Source organism: Phocoena sinus, chromosome 5, assembly GCF_008692025.1.
Source record: "Phocoena sinus isolate mPhoSin1 chromosome 5, mPhoSin1.pri, whole genome shotgun sequence".
In the NCBI taxonomy this organism is placed as follows: domain Eukaryota; kingdom Metazoa; phylum Chordata; class Mammalia; order Artiodactyla; family Phocoenidae; genus Phocoena; species Phocoena sinus.
Genome location: NC_045767.1, coordinates 78,975,200 through 78,999,597, shown reverse-complemented (window position 1 = coordinate 78,999,597; position 24,398 = coordinate 78,975,200). Strand labels below are relative to the sequence as shown.

Below are 24,398 nucleotides of genomic sequence, written 5' to 3'. Positions count from 1 at the left end.
CAGCCAGGATTTGAGGTTTGCAGAATTTTTAGATAGGTAATGTTTGAGTTTATCCTTGTAGGATATGTAAGAATTCAAGAAAAACAAGGCTTAGATGGGCAATTCAAAAGAAAAAGTAGTATATTAAAAGCATAAAATAGTTCTCTTCAAATATTTTCAAGTGCTGTCACATGGAAGAGAGCACAGAATTGTTTTGCTTTGTTCAGAAATATCAGTAAGGGCATTTTCTGTGGGAGACTGAACAGAGGATGTTTAAAGCCAGTCATTTTCATGGTGCTAAAACTGGACTTGATAGATGAACACAAAAGGGCCTACGGAAAAGGCCGGAAATACCAAAAGTGGTTTCCTAGATGATAGCAACCAAGTCAAGCAGAAAAGTAAACCCAAACCTGGTCGTTCATCAAAGGAGCCAGACAAATGCTAAGTATGAAGATGTATTTACAGAACAAGAAGTTGAAGAGCAATTCTTTTAAACAGCAAGATCAAGCATATAAAGAGGAGTTGGTCTAGATTAATTTTGGACAGTGAGTACCAGGGTGGCTTTCAAACACCACCAGCTAGAGTTGGGTGAACAAATGGTCCTCATAAATGTGATGTATAAACAGAGAATCTGGAGAGAGAATTTTTTTCAATATAAAAAAAAATTAATTTTTTAAATGATTTTTCTATTTCTTGCAATATATTCCTTCCTCCAAGGGGTTTCATTGTTATCCCTCAAAAAAGATATGTTGGAGCCCTAACTCCCAATCTCCCAATATCTTTGATTGTGACTTTATTTGGAAGGAATTTTTACAGAGGTAATCAAGTTAAAATGAAGTCATTAGGTGGGCCCTAATTCAATGTGACCAGTTTTCTTATAACACGTGGAAATTAGGCACAGGGACAGACAGGCACACAGGGAGAATACCACGTGAAGATAGAAACAGAGATTGGAGTGAAGTATCAGAAAGCCAAAGAAGGCTAAAGATTGACAGCAATTCACCAGAAGCCGGGAAGGGGCATGGAGCAGATTTTCCCTCACAGCCCTCAGACCGAACCAGCCTTGCCATCACTTCGATTTCAGACATCCAGACTTTGAGACAATAAATTTTTGTTGTTTAAACCACCCAGTTTATGACATTTTGTTATGGCAACCCAAAGAAACTACTAATACAATAATAACTTACTGAAAATTTAACATTTGTTATATGCTCTATTAGGCACTTTCCTATAATGTTATAGGTTATAACTTTATTAAGATATATTAAGTACAGTAATTAGCACGTATAAATATTTTACAACTTTATGTAAACGGAATCATAAACTATGTACCAATGATATTGATATTTATCCTTGCTATTGCATGTATCAATAAGCCATTTCAGTAATTTTCTTTTTCCTTTCCTCCCTCCCGCCCTCCCTTCCTTCCTTGCTTCCTTCTGTATTTCCAATTTCTTTGTCAGGTTTTAATATCAGGTTTATAATGGCCTCATTAAAAGAACTGATCAGTCATCCCTCCTCATTTATTTTTTGAAAAGATTTATTTTAAATGTGTTATTTCTTCCTTAAGTGTTTAATAAAATTCACCAGCAAAATCATCTGGATCTTGAAAATTTTTTGGAGTTATTTTGATAACAGATTCAATTTCTTCAATAGATATAGAGCTCAAATTTTGTGGGGAAGGGGTTGTGTCAATTTTGATAATTTATCTTTTTCAAGAAATATGTCCATTCATCTCAGTTATCAAATTTGTTGGCATAAAGTTGTTCATAGTATTCAATTATTACATCTTAATTCCTATAATATCTATAACAATAGCCCCCTTAATAATGATGATTTGTGTTACCTTTTTCTCTTAATTAGTCTACCTAGGAATTTATCAATGACACTGATCATATCAAAACACATTTTTAGCTTTTCTAATTGTCTTTGTTGCCTGTTTTCATTGCATTTATATATGCTCTTCTATTTATTATTTCTTTCTTTCTTTTTTTTTATTTTTTTTTTGCGGTATGTGGGCCTCTCACTGTTGTGACCTCTCCCGTTGCAGAGCACAGGCTCCGGACGCGCAGGCTCAGCGGCCATGGCTCATGGGCTCAGCCGCTCCGTGGCATGTGGGATCTTCCCGGACCGGGGCACAACCCCATGTCCCCTGCATCGGCAGGTGGACTCTCAACCACTGCGCCACCAGGGAAGCCCTATTTATTATTTCTTTAATTCTATTTACTTTGCTTTTCTTTTTCTAATACCTTAATTTGGAACCATAGATAATTTATTCTAGATTATTTTTCTTTCCTAATATAAACATTTTAAGCTATGAGTGTCCCACCAAGTGTTTCTTTAGCTGATTCAAACAAATATTGATCAGCTGGATTTCAATTGTCATTCAGTTTAAACTATTTTCTAATTTCCTGTCTGATTTCATCTATGATACAGGAGTGTATTGTTTGACCCATGAATTATATAGATGTATTTTACTAAGTTCTAGATATTTGGCACAGAGGTCTACATATCTTTTACTTTATTTTTTATTTTTTTTTGCGGTACGTGGGCCTCTCACTGTTGTGGCCTCTCCCGTTGCAGAGCACAGGCTCCGGACGCGCAGGCTCAACGGCCATGGCTCATGGGCCCAGCCGCTCCGTGGCATGTGGGATCTTCCCGGACCCGGGCACGAACCCGTGTCCCCTGCATTGGCAGGTGGACTCTCAACCACTGCGCCACCAGGGAAGCCCTACATATCTTATTTTAATTTAACTCTCTTTTGGTCAGAGAATAAAATCTTTATGTATTTTATCCTTTTAAATTTAGAGTATTATTTTATAGTCCAGTATATGGTCAATCTAAATAGCATTCTTTTCCATAGAAAAGAATGTGTGTTGAGTATACATTATATTGAATGTGATAATGTAATAAATAATATTTCTAGTGATGAATAGTGCTAAGATCTCCTATATCTTTAATGATGTATTTGTCTTGTTTTTCTATCAGTTGTTGAGAGAGGGATGTTAATATCTCCTATGTTTGTTGAATTGTCTCTTTCTGCAATTCATTCAATTTTTGATTTGTATATTTTGAAGCTATTTTATTTGAGGTGCATATACATTTTGAATTATGTGCTGTTGAAGGTTTCTAACTTTTATCATTATAAAATGTCCTACGTTATTTCTGGTAATATTCTTTGTCTTGAAGTCTGTTTTATCTGATGTTAAGACAGCTACTCCAATCTTATTAAGCTTACTGTTTGTATGGTAAGACATTCTATTTCTTTACTTTTAATCGGCCTGTGACTTTATATTTAAAATCTTTTTCTTGTAGGCCACATATCATGCAGTTCTACATTTTAATCTACCTCTGTCAGTCTCTGGTTCTTGGTGCTTAGACCATTAAAATTTAATGTAATTATTGTTATGGTTACATATAGTCTCATGTGGTTGATATAGTCTCATTTATTGCTTGTTTTCTGTTTCTCTCTTCTGATTTTTGATGCTCTGTTTTACCTTTTACCCCTTCTTTTGGATCACTGTATTTTAAGGTATCTATTAGATTTTTGGCTATATCTCTTTGTATAACTTTTTCTTACTCTAGGAATTTAAATACACATATTCAAGTGTTCACAGTCATCTCAGAATAATGTTGCACTACTTCAATAAAATATAGGATGTTTGCTGCCATTTAAGTCTCTTTATACCCCCATAAGCTTTATCTTATAGTTGTTAAATCTATTACATATGCTGAAAGTCCCATTGGACATTGTTATACTTTTTGCTGTCAATATGTGTTTATATTTTAAAGAAATTAAAACAAAAAATAGTCTACTGTATTTAACTAGGTGTTTAGCATTTCTGGTCTCTCTTCATTCTTAAAGACCCAGGATTCCCTCTGGTATTATTTTCCTTCAGCCTAAAGAAATTTCTTTAACATTTCTCATACAGTAAGTTTGCTAGTGCAAATGCTCTTACTTTTCATTCATTTCAGAATACCTTTTTTTACTCCCTTAATATCTTCATTTCCCTAATGTGCTCAACTTCTCCCAATTTTTTCTTCCCTCTACAATCTGATTATACTTGTTTACATTTATCATAAACAATTATGAGGTAGAGGAGGCTGTAACTGGTGAGGCTCAGGTGAACTGCAGCAGGATCTCCATCTCCATGAGGAAGGTGTCAATGGGCATGTCCCCCGTGAGCTTGAAGAAGAGATGCTCCAGGCATTTCAAGCTGATGGAGTGCAGGACGGGGCGGCACAGCAGCAGTTTTGCAAAGCTGCCTGGTTGTTCCAGATACTTCTGCTTGGTATAGGTCTCAAGAATAACATAAACTTCCACAGAACCTCTGGGAGCTTGGACAGACCCTTGGCATCTGGGTTAAACGCACAGTGGCTTGCAGGATTCCCAGCTACAACTTATCCATCTGCTTCATTTTGAACACCAGCTCAGTCAGAACTCTGTCAAAGATGGAGCCAACCCCAGCATTATAGACACTGCTCAGGTGGATGTATAAGCCTATGGCCAGAAGGATGCCATCCTGCACAGAAACCAAGTGGAAAGAGGAGGTAATCAGTAATCCCTTCTACCCTGCCCAGAACAAAATGACCTGGTCCTCCAACTTGAGGTCAGAGAAGTAGGAAATGTGCCTGGTCCATTCAAAGAATGAAAAGCTGCTTATTAACTTTTTTTTTTCTGACACAGGGCATTAATTGTGTCTTTAAAACATCATAAACAGGGCTTCCCTAGTGGCGCAGTGGTTGAGAGTCCGCCTGCCGATGCAAGGGACACGGGTTCGTGCCCCGGTCCGGTAAGATCCCACATGCCACGGAGCGGCTGGGTCCGTGAGCCATGGCCGCTGAGCCTGCGTGTCCGGAGCCTGTGCTCCACAATGGGAGAGGCCACAACAGTGAGAGGCCTGCATACCGCAAAAAAAAAAAATATATATATATATATATATATCATAAACAGGAATCATCCAGCACCTTACTGTTTTTGTAGCTGGACAACTTAGGTGTTAATCATCAGCCTGCTGAACATCCTTTTTCAGCAACATAAATACTATGCAAAAATTTTCTGATATCCGTGTTTTTAACTGTTGGGGTTTGCTGAATCTGATACAAGTTTAATATCGTTTCCTTCAGGAATTAACATATTTTTCTGGTGCTTGAGATACTGAAGAAGCAATGCCTGGCCTCATCTAAACCCTGTGGATATATTTTTGCCCAAGAAATTTGAAATTTTAACAAGAGACCCGTTGTTTTAAATAACGATGCTGATGGGGAAGTGAGTATACACAGGCCTCATCTTGAAACAGAAGGCCAGTGTAATGCCTTTTGATCATGTTCTGTTCATGACTACAGAGAGTGCAAAAGGTAGATAGTTCCTTTCTATTTCTCTACAATTTGTCAATGCAGAGTCTCTTTTTCTTTCCTAGGAGATTTTTTGTATTTTATCCAAAGATTTAGTTGTAAGCCGAAGAGGCTTCAGTGATTTTATGCAGCCATATCATATGTGTAACTCTAAATAAACCATGTAAGAGTGATGTGGGAATGCAGTGATGAAAGTGTGGGTTTCAGGTATGGGAAAAGGCATGGGCTATTCAGTATGAAAATCCTCATGGAAAAAAATGAAACTTGTGACCCTAACTCACAGCATACATAGAAAATAATTCCACATTGGTCATTGATTTAAATTTAAATACTGTAAGCAATAAAAAATTTTAAATGTAATATATGCTCTCTTTATAGTCACAGGGTATAAGACACGATGCAAAAGTACAAACTGTAAATGAGAAAAAACAATAAATTAGACTACATTATAACAAACAGCTATCTAACGAGACTATATGAGCCATTGCTTCATTGAACAAGATAGGCGAAATTTACAAATAATATTGAACAAAAGAAACAAAACACTATAATTCTATTTATATAAAATTCCAAAACAGGCAAAAGTGATACAGTGGGTAAGATAGGGAAGTGGTTACCATTCAAAGAAAATATTGACTTAAAGGGGGAATGAGTAGCTTCTTGGGTGCTAGTAAAGTTCTGTTTCTCCATCTGGGGATTGTTGTTATTTTTTTTGTTTTTGTGTTTGTTTTGCTTTATTGTGTAAGTGTGAAAATCATCAAACTGGTCGCTTACTTGTTTTTATATGAATATTATACTTTGAAAAATATTAAAATAAAAAGTAAGGGAATGATACACACAGTTTGGGAATAATAATTAAAATAAAATGAGGCATTTGATGGTAATTTGGAGAAGCACAGAAGATGATGCAGTGTTATTGGCAAGGTTCCAATTAAGTTGGATTGTGGATTAAAAGATGTTCATTTTAGGGTTTCCCTGGTGGCGCAGTGGTTAAGTCCGCCTGCCGATGAAGGGGACTTGGGTTTGTGCCCCGGTCTGGGAGGATCCCATATGCCGCAGAGCGGCTGGGCCCGTGAGCCATGGCCGCTGAGCCTGCGCATCTGGAGCCTGTGCTCCGCAATGGGAGAGGCCACAACAGTGAGAGGCCCACGTACCACAAAAAAAAAAGATGGTCATTTTATTGCTTATTTTTACCATGTAGATATATGTGTACCAACTATTTGCACAACTATTACAAAATAATTAATAATCATATGGTTGCATAATAATGACATAAAAAAGAGAAAGAACCACATGATTGACACAGTGTGGAGTCTCAAAGTATTTGTGAAATAAATGATGAAATATGATTAATTCATTTCAATATGCTTTCATGATAATAAATCATATATTATTACTGCATATTTTAATAAACATCCTGATACTATACTAAGTATTTTACAATGTTTTGTTTGCCGTTTCACACTAAATTCTAAACATCCGTTTGTTGTTGCTACAAATTGATATAGTCATATGGGTGGGTCATATTTCATTTATTAATCTACCAAAGAGGAAGAGCACAAACAATGATGTGAAAAACTGAAAACCTTCTACAGTTGACCTTGAGCAACACTGGTCTGAAATGCGGGTCCACCTGCATGCAGATTTTTTTTTTCACTAAATATGTACCATGGGTCCTCAGCTGGTTGGTGTAGAGGGTTGGTGCCCCTAACCCCAGTATTGTTCAAGGGTCAACAGTATATAGATGCCTGTACTGTCCCATTCATGCAAATATGTTTGTGATATTCTAAAGGTGAGAATGTGGCAAGCTCTTTAAAATGTTTGTCTTTTAATAAATGATTTAAAATGATGTAGAAATTGAGTTCACATTCCATCAACAAAATATAAAGAGATTTGTTTCTCCACGCCAACAATAATTTTGTCTTTGCTTATCTTTGCCCACCCATATAAGATTGACAAGAATAATTAAGACTGTTGTTGGCATGGAGAAAAGAAAGTTCTTTTATGTGACTGTTGATGAAATGTGAACATATATATTGGTATAGAGAAATATAAACAGATAGATAGATGGGGAAGGTACTTTTTGAAATCTATTTTTAACTTCTTTATTAGTGAGGTTGATCATTTGTTGTATAATTCATTTCATTCTTTACTCTCATTTATTTGGGATGTTCCTTTTACTGATTTACTACTGTTTATTTTATAATAAAAAGAATGTGCATATTATCTCTTTTAACCATAGAACTAGATTTTGAATTTATCTTCCATAATTTTTTGTGATGATTTTATTTCAACATAAGGCTCTGTTGGAATTTGCGTCACTTTTCCACAATGAATATTCACTCATAATTTATTTAGTAGCTGCCTTTTTTGTTTAAAATTCTGAGTCAGCCAGAATTATTTCTGATATAGAGACAGAGAAATCCAGCTTCATTTTATTCTTCAAATAGCTACCCAGCTATTACCCAGCTAAAATTAGGTATTTATTAGACCTTAATTTAATTTTCACTAATTTCAAAGGTTTGCCATATATGAAATGTATATATTTTATATTCAAAATCTTCATTTTAAGATATGCATGAATATGCATTCTTATTTACTTTGTAGTCATAGCAAAGTTTAACCCATTTAAGGTAAAAAAAATTGAGCCTATTTTGAAAAGTATATAGTTGTATATCATTGGATTCAATACATTCTTCCATTTCTCCACCCTAAATCCTCCTGCACTTTGAAAATCTTCACTTGTGCATAAATAGTTTTGGTAACAACACACAAACATCTAATGTTGGAAAGGGAACAAGAGATTTATAATAAATTTTGTAGATGCTCAGGAAACATAATTTTTTTAGTCTTATTTTTTGATTTACTTTTTATATATAATATATCTATGGAGGAAACAAAACTCTGCAGTAACACAAATATAGGATCTTTATTCATACATATGCTTTTTCATCTGATACCTGAAAACAGTCTTGAATTCATTTCAGGGAATGTTTAACCAAATCTAGCCAACGACACATATTCACAAACGTAAAAATCAGCTTGAAATCTTGTGTTCTTGCCATGTAAAAATTATTATTTTCTTCTCCTTTGCATGATAGTCAGTTTGTAACAAACTTGTATATTAGGAAACAGGGAAAGTACTGAAGATTATAAAGTATGTATCAGTAAATGGGTTGAAAATGTTTTTTGATTGAACCTTTCTTTATAAATATGATTTGGGATTTCAGTAAGGGCATATTGCAAATGCCACCCAGTACATGCAGCAAATGTTACCTTCTATCACAGAAGACAGGCTCCAAATGTGATTTGAGTAAAAAGGGACCATGAGGGAATAGCTTGTAAATGACACTTTAGCTTTTCAGTCTTGATTGATTTCAATACTGAATATGAGAATATAGCTGCAGTTGTAAATAAAGTTTACTCCTACTTTTATATAACTGTTAAGTGTTTTCTTTAACATTCAGGAAATTATTGCTTCTTCCACTAAAGTCTGTATTTCACTTTTGTACTGTAATAGATTTTTAAATTTTGGATAAGCAGCCTTGAAATCCTGACTGTTCCTGTGAGCATTCCTTGTATTTCCATAAAATTAACTTTGCAATGAAACTTCTTCAAGAATCCTTTAGCAGGAGATTCTCCCACCTTTTCTGGATCTATGTGCTCTTAATACTGTTGCTCACTGCCCTTGCCATCAAAGATACGGAGATAGGAAAATCCTTTAAAGTTTTATTTTGCATTTGTTCCTCTGCTCCATTATTGAGTCTTTGTATTGACAAAGGATCATATCTACAAAATCTATGCAATAATAAAGTTTTAAAATGACAATTCATATAAAAAATAGTGATTCAGTGAAAAACAAACCAAATGATTCTAAGCCATATTCTTTATACCCAGCATAAAATCAGATCTATCTCCACAGATCATCCTCATTTATGATTTTTCTCATTCACATTCTGCTGTCACAGCACTCAGAGAAAACAAATTGTGATTATTATTTTTTAAATTCCACTAAGAGTTAGGATAACTTAGAAACTTTGGATTACTCTTTTAGTAATAAAGCAATGACCTGGGCCATCCTTAGATAATTAAATTAAGATCAACATCTTGAGAGTCACATAATACAAGGTTCTGTACAACAGATGGCTTGGTAGTGGCCTAGGGATACCACTCAAGGGACATAATCAGGTAGCTTAATATGCATGTCTCAGAAAAATCTTTAAGCATCTTATTCATATAATCAACCACCATAATCCTACTTTTAATAATTGGTTGCTGTTGCTTAGGGGTTGCTTTCAGCCCCTTGAGGCTGCTCTATGCTCCATGAACATGGCCCTTTCCATCTTTAAAACCAGCAAAGATGTCTGAAATCTTTTTTTTTTTCCTTTGAATATCTTTGACTTCCCATTCTGCTACTAGCTAGAGAAGTATCTCTGCTTTTAAAGGGTTCATATAATTAGATTAGACCCACTAGGATAATTTCCATTTTATCTCAAAGTCAACTGATTAGAAACCTTAATTACATCTGCAAAATCCATTTTACTCTGTAATGACATAATCATGGGCAAGATATCTCTATACTTATGGTCATGGGGATTAAAGAGAAAAATATTGAGGGACAATTTTAGAGTTTGCCAACCACAGGAGTTGATCTTCCATCCCCTACTTGGCATAAAGAGGCAATGCTCTAATTATACAACTAGGGTAATGTCAGTGTACCTAAACAGGGAGTAGGTCTTCAATCCTCTATACAGAAGAAGCAATTAGGCAATGCTCTAATTCACCTACTATGGAAATTTCATGAAGGTCCAGCAGGGAGCTGAACCACCAACCACAGTCAGCAGCAATAATACCTAACAATGTGGTAGAAGGTGGGTTAGTTAGCACTCAACTTACCATGTCTCAGTACCAGCAAGACCTAATGAGGAGCTGAGCCTTTACTCCCATCCAGCAGCAACAAGACTGAATGAGGCTGTGTGAGGCAAGGTTACTCAGTACTCTGATCTCCCTCACCCTACCTTGGTGTCAACAAGAACCAACGAGGAGCTGAACCTTCACCCTCATCTAACTCCAATGTATCCTAAACAGGACAACTGCCTACTAAAAAGGATTATATGGATTCCAGAGTCTCACAACGTAATATCCAAAACAGTCACATGACAATAAAAAAATCTCTTTTGCAAATAATTTCTCTTTTACAAATAAACAACTTGTATAAAGTACAATCAAGAGACATCAACATTGAGATTACTGAGAAACTGTAGTTACCAGACAAGGATTTTAAAGTAGTGATCATTAAAATGCTTCAATGAGCAATTATGAGCAGTCATGAAACAAGTGAAAAAATAGAAAATCTTGTCAAAGGAATTGAGAATATAAAAAAGAAACAAAAAGAAATCATAGATCTGAAAAATATAGTAACCAAAGGGGGTTGGGGGAGAACACCTCAATGGATAGGCTCAATAGCAGAATGAGATGATGGAAAAAAGAATCAGTGAACTCAAAGATATGTCAATAGACTTTACCCAATCTGAATAATCTGAAAAACAGAGAGAATACAGACTTAAAAAAAAAAAAAAAAAAGAATAGAGCCACAAGGACCTGCAGAGAAATACAGGACTCTCTGTCTAGCACTGAAATCCTAGAGAGGAGAAAGAGAATGTGAAGTTCATACAAAAACTTGGATGGATCTCAAGGGCGTTTGCTGAGTGAATAAAAAGCGAGTCTCAAAAGATTAGATATTGTATCATTCCATTTATTTGACATTTCTGGATAGCAAAATTATAGAGATAGACAATAGTTTTGTGGTTTACAGAGGTTAGGGATGGAGATGAGAGAACGTTTGGGCGAGGCTATGAAGGGTTAGTCTGATGGACCTTGTGGTACTGTAACAGCTCTGTATCTTGAGTGAGGTGGTAGTTACATGAATCCATACATGTGATAAAAATGCATAACACTACATATCACACATATACACACAAACAAATGAATTCTGTGTAGCATATACCAATGTTAATCTCCTGGTTTTGATCCTATACTATGATTACTCATGATGTTACCACTGGGGAAATGTGGGTGAAGCATGCGTAATCTCCGTGTGTGTGTGTGTGTGTGTGTGTGTGTGTGTGTGTTTGCAATTTCCTATGAATCTATACTCACCTCAGAATAAAAAATTAAAAAAATTGTTGAACAAATACTCTTTCAGATAATTTGTTCTACTCTCTATACCTCAGTTTACCTGTCCTTTCAAATATTTTCATTTGGTCAAAATTATTTATCAGGACTTTGTCCTAATAAACATCCTGAGAACCTATGTTGGCTCTTTTCCTTAGACAGCTAACTATAAAATATCCTACTTTTAGCATTTTCATCCCATGACTAAATTTTTTGTGTTTCCTTTCTACTTAGTGAATAGGCTTATAATAACTAGATAAAAAATGATGGTTTGAAAATACACTTCAGATGCCTGAGTCTACCTGTATAACTAGCTAACTGGGACACTAGATCTTTGGCGAATCAACATGGTCTACCGCAATTGCCCCTAGATTTGAATAGACCATTTGGAATTTCTAGAATTGCCTCTTTATCCTATTCTTCCTTTTTTAACTATAAAATAGTGATGCTTTCCTTAAAAATTTTGTAGGAAGTTACTATTAAAATGTCGAATGAAATTTTAAAAGTCTGAATGTAGTTTTCATAGCATGCTATAACAAATATAATACGGAGGAACAAATACTACATTATAAAATATCTGCAGATTCTCATACCAAAGGAAATTTAAAAGAGGAATATACATCAAAGGAAAAGTAATTATGATAATTTAAAAGAGAGGTTCAACCCAGTAACATAGAATATAGATTTAAGTTAAAAATCTGTAGTCTCAGGATAAAATAAATGGCATACATAGACATGTTTAAGCAACTTTATAATCTAATAATAAAAATGTTCAATTAGTAAACTTGGTCAACCCTTAAGTTTTAAATACTGACTTAAAAAATAAATTGCGTTTAGAAGAAAAATCTTTTAACATTTTGTATTTCATGTTGACAAATAGGAAACCTAAGGTAATTTGGCAGATCTTTTCTCGCAAGTTAATATCTCAAGTAAAGTGGACCAACACAACACAAATAGAAGTAAATATACTCAGGAATGTTAAAATTCTTGGAGAGGTTTAAACATTTCCCCAGTAAATCACCAAAGAAAAATTAAAGGTTTATAACGCATTCTGTTGTATGTATTTGATGACTGTATTTAAGCTTGTTTTGGGGTGAACATAGTGGTGTCCTCAAGTTGTATTAATGAGAAAATTGCAACCTACAAAAGATCAATGCTTCAATACCACTTGACCTGAAACAAAGGCAGGGAAACAGTATAGGGGAATAAAAATTTCTTTATATAGCTATCAACTAACTATTCAATTAGAAAAATCAAAAAATGGAAGTTATCCATAAATTACTACAGTGAAGAATAATTAACTTTTTTCATTTTCTGGTCAGATTATATATATATAAAAGAATAACTTTTTAATTTGTGTCCTATAAGAATATCATTTAGATTTGGAGGATATTTCATTATTAGTCTTTCCATAGTTATGTTGAGTCATAATTACCAATAACTTACTAATTAAATATCAAAATAGATTATTTTTTTAAATGATGTATGTTATTTATACTGTATGGTGATACCTAAAATCTACCTTTCCAGATTACAGACTCTTGGTTCTGATTGACTAAATTAGATCTTATACTTTAGTGAGTTTATAAATTCAAGCATCACCTGAACAAATGCTCTGAAAAAGCACAGAAAGAAAACACCTGTGAGAGAAGGCTGTAAGGACAAATCAGGAAAAAACTCAAATAAACTGTCAGCATCTAGAAAAAGTTGTTCAGTGTTTTTGACAAGCAGGTCAATGGTGAATACTCACCTTTTGCCTTTTGAACTTAAAAATATATATAGTCAGCAAGTTGGCAGTTCTTAGTTACTATGTAATTCAATGAGAAACCAGAAGAAATGCAGATTCTTCTCTGTTACACTGTGTTTTACAATTTCAGAAAATCTTGGGACACTTGAGCCTGACCTTCATACTCTCATTGTTATTGGACCAAAAAAAAAAAAAAGAAAAAGGAAAAATTTGTGTTTGATTCTTAAAATAATTAATAATTTTACAGTAATTTAGCAGGGGTAAGAGGCTCACAGAGATTCGGCTTATTTTATTCAGATACAGCATCATTTTTCTCTACACAAAAATGTCTACTACCTTGTAACTTATTAGAACTATTAACTTAATATTCAACATAAACAGAAAAGCCCCCAAAGTTGCCAGCTGCAATTTATAATCAAAACAATCTAGAAAATCCATACTCTAACTATGCTGAAATCTCTACATATCTTTATTGTCTAAGATAAAAATCTCAGCAGAAAGGCAGGGTAGGCTGAGATGGAAAGTTCTATAGCTATGCTGTGTAATATGGTAGACATGAATTATTGAACAATTGAAATATCACTAGTCCAAAATGAGCTGTGCTTAGGTGAAAATATGTACTAGATTTTGAAGACAGTATGGAAAGAAAAATATATAAATCTCATTCATAAGTTTATAGTAATTAAATGTTGAAATAATAGTTTGAACATATCAAGTTAAATAAAATATATTATTAGAATCCATTTCACTTTTTATCAAGCAACTAGAAAAATTTAAACTACATATGTGGCTTTTATTTGTGGCTCATATTATGTTTCTAATAGTCTGGGTTACTCTGTAGAATACCCATAGTTCTTTCACAGTTCTTTTATTTACAGTTCGTTTGCTATAGTAAAAATCTATCTAAGTTCAGCAATGAGAGGTCTGATCATCAGGGTGGGGCTTCCAATTGACCAGGTAGTTACTTTTCTCCCAACTAGCTTATGCTAATGGCATCTTTCCAATCACCATAACTCTGGAAAGAATAAGGCAGAATGTATAAGTTTCTATATTCCATTTTTGCTCTTCTATAAAGCTTTAATCTAACTTTGCCTGTTTATTCATCTGTGCTTCCCACTGTGAATTCCCAAGGATGAAACACTTCTGTCTTTGAATTTCCAAGAGGTGAGATTGCACTTACATTTAACAGATGTGAAATAAATACATGTTGAATGAATGCCCCCAAATCCCATTCCCTATTTTATTTGGAATGTTATATATTTATTTCCTTATTGGATTATTTCTGCCTCCCTTCACTAGAAAGTATGTTCTCTAAAGGCAAGGACTTGGTTTACTTTAATAACTGCTACTATATATCTCTATAGTTTAGAATAGTGCCTGACACAAAATGATGTTCAAAAGTGTCTGTTGAATGAATGAAACTATCAATAGATCCCTTGAGAAGGACCGGGGACAGTGAAGAGTCAGTTTTAGCTATCAAGGCAAACACCTTCCCCCCACCCCACCCCTTTCTTCCCATAATGAGATTTTACTTCCCAAATCATCATAGTTAAGAAGATAGCCCTCCAACTTTTCCTTCTTGATAAGTTGGTGTTTTTTCTTTCTTTTCAGATGGGAAAAGCTGTAGCTAATATTTTTCTGATAAAATAATAAAAAGTTTTTTTCCAATGGCAGTTGAAATTATTTTACCAATAATTAAACTGTCCAAATGAATGGCATACAAATAGCAGACCCATGGAAGAAGATGATGGATTATTTAAGGGAAGGAACTTCTGTCCGAGTGAGTTCTTACAACTAGTAGTACTGTAGCATGCACCTTTCTGTACAAACATTTCTTATTTGTTGCCACTTAGCTGGTAACAGTGCAGTATTGTGGAGAGAGAACCTACTCTTAGGTCTGGCACTAATTAGCTTCTGAACTTGAGCAAGTTATTTCACCAATACATATCTCTGGTTTCTTATATGAAAAATTATTAGGACAGAATAAAAGGTTCCTAAAGTTAATTTTTAGACTAAATGTCCATGGTAAAACAAAATTAAAAAAACAGAACAAAGAATAGTACTACTTTTTTTTACCACATATGTTTAAGTTATTTAAGGGTTTTCATGGATATTTTAGTTAACAATAAGTTATAGAGTGTCCCAGATTGGGTCTTTGGTGAATTCTACCAAACATTTAAGGAAGAAATTATACCAATTCTCTACAATCTCAGAGAACAGAAGCAGAAGACACAATTCCTAACTAATTTAATGAAGCCAACAGTACCCTAATACCAAAGTCAGACAAAAATATTACAAAAATAGAACACTAGACTCATGAAATATAGCTGTAAAAATTTTCAACAAAATATTAGCAAATCAAAATCAACAATGTATAAAAAAAAGTATACCTCATGACTAAGTGGGATTTATCCCAGGTATGCAAGTCTAGTTCAACAGTTGAAAATAAATTAATATAATACATCACATCAGTAGAATATAGAAGAAAAATCACATGACTATATCAATAGATTCAGAAAAAGCATTTGACAAAAGCAAACACCTACTCATGATAAAAACTCTCAGTAAAATAGGGATAGAGAAGAATTCCTCAACTTGATAAAGAATATCTATAAAAAACTATAGATAACATAGTACTTAATGGTGAGAAACTCAGTTTTCCCACTAAGATCAGGTTCAAGGCAAGGATATCCCCTCTCACCATTCCTTTAAATATAATATTGGAAGTTCTAGATAATGTAATAAGATAAGGAAATAAGATACAGATTGGGGAAAAAGAAATAAAAACTGTCTTTGTTTGCAAATGACATTACTATTTATGTAAAAAATCTGAAGAATCAACAACAACAACAAACTCCTGAAATAAGCAATTATAGCAAGGTTTCAGGATACAAAATTAATATACAAAAGTCAACCACTTTCCTATATACCAGCAATAAACAAGTGGAATTTGAAATTAAAGATATAATATAATCGACATTACAAAAGATGAAATGTTAAAGTATAAGTCTAATAAAAGATGTACAAGATGTATATAAGGAAAACAACAAAGCTTTGATGAATGAAATCAAAGAAGAACTAAATAAATAGATATTCCATGTTCATAGATAGGAAGATTCAATATCATCAAGAGGTTAGTTCTTCCCAAATTGATTTATAGCTTCAATGTAATCCCAACCAAAATATCAGCTAATTATTTTGTGGCTATTGATGGGCTGATTCCAAAGTCTGTATGAAGAGACAAAAGACCCAGAATAGCTAACACGATTATTGGAGGAAAAGAACAAAGTTGGAAAACTGACACTACCTAATGTCAAGACTTATTTTAATGACACAATAACCAAGACAGTGTGGTACTGGCCAAAAACAGACAAATAGATCAATGAAACAGAATAGGGAAAACAAACAGATCCACATAAATACATTCAACTGATCTCTGACGAAGGAGCAAAGGCAGTACAATGGAGGAAAGATAGTCTTTTCAACAAATGGTGCTGGAACAACTGGACATCCACATGCAAAAAATAATTTTTTAAATCTGCAGACAGACATCACACCCTTCACAAAAATGAACTCAAAATGGATCACAGACCTAAATAAATGTAAAACACAAAACTATAAACTCAAAAAAAAAAAAAAAAGAAGGAAACCTATATGACCTTGTGTTGATGGCTTTTTAGAGACAACAAAAAAATGCACAATCCATGAAAGAAATAATTGATAAACTGGACTTCATTAAATTAAAAACTTTTGCTCTTCCAAAGACAATGCCAAAAGAATAGGAAGACAAGTCACAGACTGGGAAATATTCACAAAGACCCATCTGAAAAAGGACTATTTTCCAAAATATACAAAGAACTCTTAAAAACAACAATAAGAAGAAAATTATCCAATTAGAAAACAGGCCAAAGACCTTAAACAGATGTTTCACCAAAGATATACAGATGGCAAATATGCATATGAAAAGATGTTCCACATCATTTCTCATCAGGAAAATGCTAATTAAAACAACAAAATGCCATTACATACTTATAATGGCCAAAATATAGAGCACTGACAACACTAAATTCTGGAGAGGACATGAATTAACAGTAACTCTCATTTATTGCTGGTAGAAAAGCAAAATTGCAGAGCCAGTTTGATGGTTTCTTATGAAACTAAATATACTTTTGCCATATGATCCAGCAATTAAATTCGTTGGTATTTACCTGAAGGAGCTGAAAATGTACGTCCACACAAAAACCTGCACACAGATATTTATAGCAGCTTTATTCATAATTGCCAAAACTTAGAAGCAACAAAGATATCTTTGGTAGAGGATGGATAAACTGTGGTACATTCAGACTATGGAATATCATTCAGTGGTAAAGAGAAATGAGCTATCAAGCCATGAAATGTCATGGAGGAACCTTAAATGCATATTACTAAACAAAAGAAGCCAATCTCAAAAGTCATTATCATGTCATGATTCCAACTACATGACATTCTGGAAAAGGTAAAATCATATGACAGTGAAAAAAAAATCAGTAATTTCTAGGGGCTGGGGGTGGGTAGAGGGATGACTAGGCAGAGCACAAGGAATTTTTAGGGTGGTCAAACTATTCTGTATGATACTATAATGTTGGGTACAGTTATTATATATTTGTCCAAACCCATAGAATATACGACACCAAGAGTGGACTTTATTGTAAACTTTTAGTGATTAGATGTGTGAATGTAGGTTCATCAATTATAACAAATGTGCCACTCTGGTGGGGGATATTGACAACTGGGGAAGCTATGCATATAAGGGGTAGGGAGCATATGGAAAAATCGCTGTACCTTCCCCTCAATGTTGCTTTGAACTTAAAACTGCACTAAAAAAATAATATCTTTTTTTTTAAGTGTGGCAGTTATCTATTTTGAATATGTAAAGACTTCTTTTACTAACTTCAAACACCTAGTGCTGAGAAACCTTGTTGATTAAAACTCTCAGCTGTGAGAAACGTAACTGTTTGAAATTAAATCAGTGAAAATAGAACATTCTGTCTTTGTTTAAAGGATCTGATCTATTTTGGGTCACAATTGAAGTAGCTTTAATTTCCATCCTCAGTTCTTCAAAGAGGATTTTTTTGGGGGGTTCACTTTTGTTTTTTGTTTTCACAGCATTCCTCATTTACCCTAACTTTGTGGTTTCTGAAGAAGCACAACCCAAAGTCATCTTCTTACTGTGACTAGTAATCAGACTATAGCATTTCTAACGGAAACTAAAAGAATGTTTTCAACTAGACATGACTAAGGACACATAATTTGAGAAATTATGGCTTCCTTACCAATGATTTCCTTAGCCCTGCTTTGTTTCTCCTGCCTCCTGAATAGGACTGCTGTGACAAACATCTAGCAATGTTTCATGCTTCTCTAAACTGCTCCTTAGAAATAGTCATTAGGCAGAAATGCAAGCCGTATTAAAAGTCCTTTCCCATTCCCTTTTAGTTATCTGCCCCAGTGTTACTCATGGACAGTGTTTGCCAATACTGCAGAAAATTAAATAAACCATATTTGTTTTATTGCTGCTGTATTCCTGGTGGTATTTATCAGACAGGTTTTCTCAATATGAAAATGTGTAACTTAAAACAGGTTAGTAGACATTTGCTGATTTCTTCTTCAGGTCCAATTCTTTTTTCTCCATCAACATTTTTTGTTCTTCCCATTCTTAGCTACATGGCTTGGGTAGAACTGATGGCCTAAAACAAACCTCTCTGGTCACTGAAAGATGATTCAAATAAATGGAAACAAGTAATCTCCAAGATTTCAAGATACAGCAAAAGACACACACTAATTTCTCTTGGATTGGAAACTGTAAAAATGTGTGGTCTGAATATGCTGTAGTGATGTTACTATCCTAACAGTAGAATCTGGAGCTCTGGTATGGAAACTGACATCATTAAAGCATTCTGGAGAGACAGAGACATGAAGTCCTAGGGGAGACTGGATCCAGTATTGCCTGCCTCTAACTTTTCAGATAAGTAAGCCAATAAAATCCTTTCTTTATTTAAGCTACACTGAGGTTTGTTTGTTTGTTTGTTTTTAACTGAACTTAAAAATCTCCTGTTATAATTATAAATGAATCTCACCTAAAGACATAGAGAATATAGTGAAAGTTCAAAGGAGATACCAACTTTGCTGACTCCACATGCACCATGGCAGAGTAAGATCAATTAGAGACTCGTTTGTTCCCACTACCCTTGACCCACCCACATGGCAAAGAAAAGACATAGTAGCCCAGGAGTTGTGTGTTTGACAGTGTTCCTTAATAACAGCAAAGTCAGATTTTGTGCTCTTCATGAAGCTGGTCTCTGATTGAGAATAAAATTAAAAATGTCAACCTTGATGATATTAAAATCCATGAGATTGTTTACTTACTTTGGAAAAGAGAAAATAGAATAGAGTCCTAATTATTGTTTTTCAGTGTTGAGATACTCTAAATGGTAAGAGCAATCACTAACTATTCTCTACCTTCAAAGATAAAAACATTTGTAAGTTTTGCAAATTCTATTTTTGAAAATGAGAAAAATGAGCCTCGGAGACCTAAATGGTCATTCATAGCCTGTATCTCCTGAAACAAGAACTAATAGTGAAAATAATAACTAAATTTTATTGTTTCATTAGTCTGTTTTAGAATGTACCTAGTTTATTCCACTTCATGAAGTATTATAGTTATAATCATTTTGATTGTATAGATGAGACACTGAGGTGTACAGAGCAAATTGTCCAATATTACACAATAGCACTTATAAAAGACAAACCTGGGATTTGAAACCTTGTCTCTCACCCTCCAGGGAACACATACCTAACTACTAGTTATGTTTCATCACTAGGATCCAAACACTGTGATTCTTGCTTAGTATCTCTAAACAGATGGGATCATACATCTCTCAAGATGGGATCAAAGTATCCGTTTGCTTCTCAAGGAAATTATGCATAAAAATCAATAGAAACATATATTTGTCAGATGATTAATTCTATAAATGTTATTTTGTTAGTTACATCCTGTCTTTTTCTGTTTGTATGTGTGTGTGAAGGGCCTGGGAGTCCTTTATTCAATAAGAAATAGCAATTATTTACTCTCTTTAAGCACTAATATTTGCGCTGATAATACAGCTTCTCACAGAACTGACACTTTAGTGGGAAAAAAGAGATACTAAGCAAGTAAAATAACAAATATATAATGTTAGAAGCTATTTTTAAAATGCAGTATGGGTAAGAGAACAGAGTAATGTTATTTTGTTATAATAATGAGAGGAGAGAATCTGAAAATGTAAAAAAACAAGGAAAGACAAGTGAAGCAACTGAGAAAGTCATTTAAAAATCTGGAAGAAGAGCTCTTCAATTTAAGAGAATAAAAAAAGACCTTTAGGTGAGAATAAGTTCACAATTTGAAGGAACAGCATAATTCCTAGTGGCTGAAGACACGGAAGCAACTAGGTAGAGACAGGAGATGAACTTGGAAAGTTGGTAACTTCATCTGCTTTATTGAGGACTCAGATCATGCATGTTTTTGTGGGACATATTAATGTATTTAGATTTTTTTCAAAGTTTTGTGGAAAGGGAGTAGAGTTTCAGTTAAATGTGCCACACAACATTTTAAATCAACTATACTCCAATAAATATTTTTTTAAAAACTGGAAAAAAATAAAGTAGTAACATGTAGACAATAAAAAATTGTGCCAATAAATTTCAAGTTTAATAACCAATTTTTTAAATGAGTTGGCACTATAATTATTTCAATAGAATATCTGATCTTGAGTGTAAAAAATGTAAATGTTAAAATGTTTTCTTAAAGCATATTTGCCATTTTCTAATATACTATAACTTTACTTCTTTAAGCCTTGTTCTATTATCACATTAGTTCTTAGTTCTACAAAAATTTTAAATGTTATAACCTTTCTTACTTAAAAAAGCCAGAACCAAAAATAAAATATTTTTAGAAAATCACAGAAAGTTTTATTGCCCAAAGATACTTTTGAGAAAGTTAAATGCAGTTAAAAGCAAGAATCCATAAATAAAATTACATCCTCTCTTTGCTAAAGTGTTAACAACTGTAGGCATAATATAGTTTAAACTTTTTGCATTCAATAGATATTATCCATTAATCCCAATGAAATATATTTTCCCTCTGGGTTTTGGTAGTTCCAAGCAGAATCTTTAAGAAAACAGAATGTAATCTGCTATTTTGTGGTCCTATACTGTTTCAGCAAAGTTGGGCTTGAGGTCAATTGATATGTCAGATATCAGAGGAAATAAGTTTCTACTATCAGAAAAAAATATTTATCTGTTCTTTTCCAGATTGTATCATAATGTTCTCTTCAATCAGTATATCTATACTCTGGCTCCCAGTACATCCTATAGAACCATAGCTAAATCTGAGCTTCTGAACTCAACATTTTTAAGAACTAATTATGAGTAAGTGAAAAAATAAACTACATATCTGTGTATTAAATGTGCATATATGTTGTAATTACTTGATTTGACTTCTGCTTCTGGCATAGATAAAATAAATGACATTAGACTAAATCTCCCACTAATAACAGCTATAAAGTCTGGTTAAAATACAAAAACAGTGTTTGGAGGCATCAGGAATTAAACATGGTAGCAGGTATTTGAGAGACAAAGTTTTTGAAGGATGGGAAATATATTGATGTGAGTGCTAAATTTCCACCCATTCCCAGGTATGAAATTTGATTATTCACTGTTCAGGGGCAACGAGCAAAAACATACAGTGATCTAGAGCTTATAACAGTCTCACTGGGCTGAGGAGACAAAAATTGTCATTGAGGTCTAACAAATAAAGTATGACTTTATGGGTCAAGACACAGAGGAAAGGGAACCAGAGAGAAGCAAGTACAACATTTTGAATAAAATTTATATTTGTTTGTTGACTCCAAAGATTCACATTCTTAGGGTAATATTTGCAAATATCAAATTTATAGCAGCTTCTAAAAGCTAAGCAGAAATTTTAACAGCCTTATCACACTAGGGAGATGAAGTTAGCACTTAGGACTTTTCAAGTATGAGAGGCCAAGTAAACATCCCAACCTTTCAGTTCAACCTTATAAGTGTTAGGTCCTGGGGACAAAAGGCAAACTGGAAATTTATCAACATTGACTAGGAGGGTGATATGCCCATATTCTAATTACTGGAAGAAAATTAAATCCTTTCTGAAGGAAGATACTATTATGCAGAATCTGTTTTATTTTTATTATGCAATTTCCAGCATGTAAACTAAAGCTTACCTGTATTATAAGACAAAAATCAAAATATCAAAATTGTGAAAAGTGGATATAGAGAAAATAATAGGTATTGAACTTTTAAATCGTAAGGATTAGGATGTTTATTGAAAGAAATTTTAAAATAAAGAATTTCACAAAGAACAGGAATAAAAACAGCAAAAGGTAAATCTTAAAGCTAAAAAATGCAATAGTTGAAACTAAAATTCAGTAGAAGGATTTAACATCTCATTAGACCCAGCAGAAAAGACAATTTAAAAACTAGAATACGGGTCAGTAGAATTAATAGAGATTGAAGCACAAAACAAAACATGAAGTGGAAAACAGAAAAAACATCCACGATGAAAAGATACAAGTGTATATGGAGTAGTATGAAGAAATGAGAGCAATAATAAAGCAAAAGTAAAACTTGAGATGGCACTGCCCATGGATTATCCAAAACCGATGAAATGCATTGTGGTAGTCTGCCTCCAAGTTGACTCACAGTGATACCCAACTCCTGGTATCTGTGCCTTTGTGCTGAGTGTTGGCTGGACCTGGGGGCGCACTTCTAACTAATAGAATGAAGGAGAATTAACGGTTTCTGATTCTAAGACTAGGCCACAAGAGGCAGTGTGGCATCTTGTTCTCTCTTGTGGTCACTCATTCTGGGAGAAGCCAGCTGCATGAAGAGGGCTACAAAGCAAGGAACTGAAGCCCCTGCCAACTTCCATGGTTGTAAGTGTGGATGTGTATCCTTCAGCAGTCAGATAACTGCTACCTCACCAACAGATTAACTGTAATTTCATGAGAGAGCTTGAGTCAGAACCACCCAGCTAAGCTACCCTTGGGTTTCTGATTTTTAGAAACTTTATGAGATAATAAATGCTTGTTTGGGAAGTAATTAATTAATTTGTTATTAAGCAAAAGGCAACAAATTTTCAGACCAAAAGAAAAAAGAAACTGATGGATGGAAAAAACAGTGCCTGAAAGCACTGTTTAGTCAGATAAAAGACCCTTTAAGGACCTAAAACGTATAATTCACAGATTCTCTGAATAAAAAATAGGGCTCCTAAGAAGTATAAGGACATTATTCCTTAGGAGAAATATAAGTTCTAAAAGTGCTTATTTTGAAGAAATCTACAGGTTTCTTTTTTTTTTTTTTGTCAAATGTGGTGGACAGAAAGAAAGATTAACAGGAGATCTACAAAGTTTTAAAAGATTTCCATATTCAGCAAGATGCCAGCTTGAACTGAAAGAAACAGGAAGAACACAAAATGAACAGAGTCCTATAGACATCCAAAATTCTACTATCAGGAAATAGATTAAGAAAACTATTCAGCTGTAAACACATGCTAACTTTCATGAAAAAGGAAATATTGTTCAGAAAATGGATCAAGACCAAAGAGTAATTTCAAGATGCATGAAAAGTTATTTCCAGGTATAAGTAAAAGTGAATTATAGCCAAGGAATTTCCAACATAAGTCCTGCTTTCTAATTTGCCATCTATTTAAACAACTCAATTAACTAACAAAAATTGTTTTCTCCTGATCTTCAAAAGACATTTTATCTCTTTCAAGAATGTATGCCTTCATGGAGTTTTGTAACCAATAGGAAATTTAGATATCCACTAATCTAACATTTGTGTAAAAGTTAAAAGCTTGTATACCTACAGAATCAGGATCAAGACCCAGACTAATGTTGTCCATAAAAATGTCAGTATAAATTCAAGGAATGGCCTTCTGCCTTCATTATGGGTACATTTCTCAATCCAATGTGCAATTTCATTAACCCATATTAAACATTTTTCTCAATTATATAACTGGAGCATTTGTTGTGATAGGTTTGTTGTGAGGATTAAATAAAACAAAACATTTAAATGCTTAGAGAACCCACAT

The 24,398-nt window shown here is 33.8% G+C and overlaps 1 pseudogene; it reads right to left on the bottom strand.

Moving 5' to 3' along the window:
• Positions 1–4,099: 4,099 nt before the first annotated feature.
• Positions 4,100–24,398, bottom strand: part of LOC116753961 — a 46,572-nt pseudogene continuing 26,273 nt past the window's right edge.